At 49.6% G+C, this 5,452-nt stretch overlaps 1 long non-coding RNA gene across 1 annotated transcript; it reads right to left on the minus strand.

Moving 5' to 3' along the window:
- Positions 1 to 3,933: 3,933 nt before the first annotated feature.
- Positions 3,934 to 4,848, minus strand: LOC117200416 (uncharacterized). The gene is made up of 2 exons (XR_004481984.2): positions 4,442 to 4,848; positions 3,934 to 4,334 (listed from the first exon to the last, which is right to left on the minus strand). It is a non-coding gene; the product is annotated as an uncharacterized LOC117200416 (long non-coding RNA).
- Between the last annotated feature and the right edge of the window lie 604 nt (positions 4,849 to 5,452).

Here is a 5,452-nt window from a genome sequence, read left to right on the forward strand (position 1 = left end):
CCTTTCTCCACATCCTTGCCAGCATTTGTTCTCTCTTGTCTTTGGATGATAGTCATTCTAACAGGTGTGAGGTGACATTGTGGTTTTGATTTTCATTTCCCTAATGATTAGTGATTTTGAACATCGTTTCATGTACCTGTTGGCCACTCATCTATCTTCTTTGAAAAATGTCTATTCAGGTCCTTTGCCTGTTTGTGAATTGTATTATCATCATCACCATCATCATTATTACTATTTTGCTATTGAGTTGTAGGAGCTCTTTATATATTTTGGATAGTAAACCCTTATCAGATATATGGTTTGCAAATATTTTTTCCCATTTCATAGGTTTCACTTTATTGACCTTTTGCTGTGAGAAGCTTTTTAGTTAGATGTCGTCCCAGCTGTTTATTTTGTTGCCTGTGCTTTAGGTGTCATATCCAAAAACATAACTGCCGAGACCCACGTCAAGGAGCTTTTTTCCTATGTTTTCTTCTAAGAGTTTTATGGTTTCCAGTCTTACATGTAAGTGTTCAATTCACTTTGAGTTAATTTTTGTGACTGGTGTAAGACAGTGGTCCATTATGTACACTTCGAATAAAGATATTTTAAACTGTATATATGAATGAAGAAAGGGATGAATGAGGCCCTAGAAAGGACACTGTGAAAACAAGAGATCAGTTTGCAAGACAGACTCCTGGCAGACACCCCAGTGGGTTCAGATGTCAGCCAAGGACAAGCAGAGAGGGCAAAACGTGAACCTGGGCCTGGGAGCCAGGTGGCAATGGACCAACTTCATTTTTTCACTTAGTGGATGTCTATTAATCACCTACCCTGTGCAGACACCAGGCACCTGGGGTATATCAGCAGCGAACATGAATTCCCCCACCCTGGGGAGCTGATATCTAGGGTAGTGTAACGTATGGAGAGCAGCAGTGGCCCCTGGGGGAACGTGGCCTACGCATCCCCAAGACTGCATCCTCCTGGGAGTGTGTTTGTAATAATATTAGTTGCAATAACAGCAGCGATCGTTTATAAAGAACCTATGGTTATCAGTCAAGACCATTTCAGTTTTAAGTAATAGAAACACAACTTGAACTGGCTTACGCAACCAAGAAGGAAACTTTTTGTGTATGTATTAATTTCTAAAAATACCAGGGGTTACCTAGCTGCTGGCACGGTGGATCCCAGAACTCCAAGGGCGACACCAGGTGTCTGTGTCCTGCTCCACCTCTCGGCTTTGCTTTCTTCCGCCGTCACTGCACTAACTTCCTTCTCAAATGTCCAAATAGTAAAAATAGCCTCAACAGTAAAAATAGCTCCAGGCTAAGGATCTCAGCAAAGAGCAAGCATCTCTTTCCTTATTCCAGACATTTCAGGGCACTGTTGCAGGGACCGGTTTGACTTAGGTGTTATGCCCGGGCCTGAGCCAATATTTGTGGTCATTATTGAGATGTGCTGGTTGGCCTGGGTCTGGTGGCAGGTGTGGGAATGGGGTGGGATGGGGGACAGCCTCAATTTGCCCCGTAGGGACTGAGAATGGAGGACGGGTGCTTCCCAGAAGAGAGCAGGGCTGTAGTTGGACAGGCAGCCTCAATGGCGCCCTTCCCTGACTTTGCAGCAGGCACAAAGCAAGGGTCGGTTAGGCATCCCAACAGTCCCAGGTAGTGAGACCATTCTTATCCCCATTGTACAGATGGGGAAGCTAGCTCAGACAGGCTGAGGACCTTGCCAGCCTCACACACCTAGCAAGTGGAGGGTAAGGAGTGTGGATTCTTTTGTACCAGACAGAGGTTACTGGGGGAGGCCACAGCCTCTGACATAACAGCATGGAGTCAGAGACGATCTGGCTGAATGGAGGGGGACAGAGAAAGGAGAATAATCTGTGATGAATCTGGCACCATGCTTGCCCCCCATCCAGTCCCCAACCCCATGGCCATGACACGTCGTGCATCTATTCTCTTGTTCAACATTCACTGAGGCCGTGTAGTGCAGTCCCAGGAGCCAGGCTACAGAGTTCCCTAGAAAGCGCGGCCCTTGCCGAGGGATTAAGTGCTGCTACTTGAACTTGGAAGTGGAATTCCAGTGGCAAAAGTGAGGGAAAAGAGAAAAGGAGGTCGGGAAGAATGGGAAGCAATGCAAGGGGATGTATAACCACACTGCTGTACAACAAACCACAGGTGGGAAATGTGCCTCAAGTGGTCCAAGGGACAGAGGATGAAGGAATTTATCCTCATCTCATCTCCTACTGTTACCGAACTCAGGTCTGGCTGCTTGCTGCTGAGAAATCAACACCCGAGAAGCAGTTGTTGGTAGAAAGGAAAGTTGCTTTTAATCAGAATGCCGGCAATCTGGGGAGATGGGGGACCAGTGTCCCCCCAAAGACTCTGCTCGGCCATAAAAGTTTTTAAGGGGAAACAGGGAAGTAATCTCAGTTCATCATTGAGATGGGGGTCAGAGTCGTCACCATCCCGCACGGTGTGCAGGCTTGTCGACTTCTCGTGATTTTTCTTTAGACGCTATCTTGTTCACACAGTTTGCTCGTGGGATTACTGCAGGGGAAGCTGGGAAAGAGATCTGGTCATCTATTAATTACTTATCCTTCATTTCTACTTCTTTGATCTACAGGAAGAACCAGAAAGTTAGGCAAGGTTTTGTGTGATCAAAGCCTAGAGTCTGTCCTACAGAGTGAAGTAAGTCAGAAAGAGAAAAACAAATACCGTATGCTAACACATGTATATGGAATCTAAGGAAAAAAAAAAGTCATGAAGAACGTAGGGGTAAGACGGGAATAAAGACACAGACCTACTAGAGAATGGACTTGAGGATACGGGGAGGGGGAAGGGTGAGCTGGGACAAAGCGAGAGAGTGGCATGGACATATATACACCACCAAACGTAAAACAGATGGCTGGCGGGAAGCAGCCGCATAGCACAGGGAGATCAGCTCGGTGCTCTGTGACCACCTAGAGGGGTGGGTGGGATAGGGAGGGTGGGAGACGCAAGAGGGAAGAGATATGGGAACATATGTATATATGTATAACTGATTCACTTTGTTATAAAGCAGAAACTAACACACCATTATAAAGCAATTATACTCCAATAAAGATGTTAAAAAAAAAAAAGATCTGAAAGGTGTGCTAGGTTACTGGCAAGACAAAAGGGCCTCCTGCAGAGAGCTCTTTCCTGCCCAAAGCTGCTTACACTACCGCTCCAAGTTCATCCCTCCCTCCCAGTGCATGGCTCGCATCCTCCAGCCCCTCTGGCGGCCACTGGGGAGCCAGCCCCCTTACCCTGGGATGTGGTCTGGGAGGGGTCAGTTTCACTTGTGAGCCAGCCATGGCTGAGGTAGAGCAGGCAGCCAGGAGTCCGGTGGACAGAGGAGCTGTAGAGGCACACAAGACCCACATCCCAGTAAAATGCGGATAACAGTACCTCCCCTAGGGTAATGCATGTAAAGCACTTACTAGTGTCTGGCCCCCAGGAGGTGAGCTGGACTGATGGTTGAATTTGCTTGGGGGTGGGGGGTCCTTGAGGGGAGCTTCACCGAAGGGTGCGGTCCTGGCTGAGCTGTATTAGCCAGGACTCCTTCTGTGGCAAGCTGGCTCAAATGAAGCAAAGGATGTACTGGACCACAGAACTGTGGGACCCAGAGGTGCCTCTGGCTTCAGCGCATTTGGACCCAGGGGTGACTCTGAGTCCCAAGGGAAATGACCCACATTGACCCACAACATGAGCATCTGACCTCCAGGGACCTGACCAGAGAGGAGACTGAACGAAGCTCTAGGACAAAGGCAGGTCAGTGGTTGCCTGGGGTCAGGAGAACTGACCCTAAGGGGGAATGAGGGAACTTGAAATGTTCCACAGCTCGACTGTGGTGGTAGTTACAAGGCTGTACACATTTGAAAAAACTTATGAATTAGACACTTAAAGTGGGTGGATACCTCAAAGTTGATTTCTTAAGTGAGACCAAAGAAAAACATAGCTTTATTAGGACCCTTTCTATGACAGAAATCCAACTCAGGATAGTTTTAGGAAAAAAGAAATGCACTCATTGGCTCATATAATCAGGTTAGTCCAGAGGTGTGTTAGCTTCAGGCATGGCTGGATCCAGGGGCTTACTGAGGTCTGGGGACAGCATACTTTCTCTACCACTTGGCTCCGTCCTCAAGTGGAGAGCAGGAGTTCCATCAACGTGGCAACTCCCATGAAAAGTGAATGCCTCTTTTCCCATAGTTGCTGCAAACGTCCCAAGAGGGAGTCTCAGTGTCCAGCTTGGGACACACGCCTGCCTCTAAAGCCAGTGGATGGGGAGTGGCCCCATGTGAATCCCAGGAGGTGGGGAGAAGTCATCCCCTGAAGGAAACAAAGAAGAAAGGGCTGTGGACCTTGGGTCGGGAAAGCGGACAGGTGGTTATCACATCTCTCCGTACCCAGGGGGTGGTGTTATCACCCATTCCTACCTCCAGACATCTCTGCAGAGGCCAGGCCATCAGGGACAGGCCCCAAACTCATTCAAGACCCAAGGCTGCTTTTCTGCGATGTCACAGGCTCTGTGTTGGTTAGATACAACAGTCAAAACAGAAAGCGAGCAGCTAATCTCTTCCCCACCAGCCAAGGCAAACAGAAAGCCCTTCCGGCCTGTGCTGGGCTGTCTGTCTGCACCCCAAGGAGGCTGGCGGAGGAGGGAGGAGCTCTGGCCCAGAGGGAACTCCTTGGAGCTGATGGCATCCGGACTTGTAAGATGAACCCCAAGGAGGGGAAGGATGGCTCCCTGGGCCTCGGTGGGGCCAGACCAGAGAGGCACACAGGGCAAAGGGGCAAGGAGGACAGCTTCTCAGTCCAGAACCACCATCCTAATAGGGCAGGAGGGCCAGAGAGAGGATTGAAGAAAAGGTCATCTTTGTAGAGATCATGGACAGAAGACACTGTCCAACGCCTGGAGACCTACACTCACTTCCTGAGCAATGCACTGCAACCAGCATGGAATGAGCATGTTCTCCACGTCAGACACCTCCCCGGGTTCTCTGATGAAGTGGCCTCCTGGAAGGGGAGGGACAGGGAGCCACAACATCCTACCTGTTCAGAATATGCCTAGAAAGTGGACATACGCCTACAGGGCACTATTATGTCCATTAAACAAACAAGGCAACAGGCTTGGAGGGGAGGGGGCTTTACCCAAGGCCCCGGCTAAGTGGCTGCCCCTGACCTGGCTCCTGGGCAAACGCCCACCAACTCCAGGCGCTCAAAGCTCTGCCCTCATCCTGACTGCTCTAGGCTTTCAGTTGAGCTGAGGTTATTTCTGACCCAGGTAAGCAAGGTAGCTTAGGGCCAGCTCCCCAAAGAATATGGGCAGAGAAGCCTGAGCCTAGGGCCCTCACCCCATCTCCCACCGAGCTGCTGGCCAAGTCTGCCTGCCCAACCGTCCTGTCTTCTGCAGAGCAGGTTAAATGCACGTCATTGCCAAGAGCGTG

The sequence above is a fragment of the Orcinus orca genome, chromosome 19 (genome assembly GCF_937001465.1).
Source record: "Orcinus orca chromosome 19, mOrcOrc1.1, whole genome shotgun sequence".
Classification (NCBI taxonomy): Eukaryota; Metazoa; Chordata; class Mammalia; order Artiodactyla; family Delphinidae; genus Orcinus; species Orcinus orca.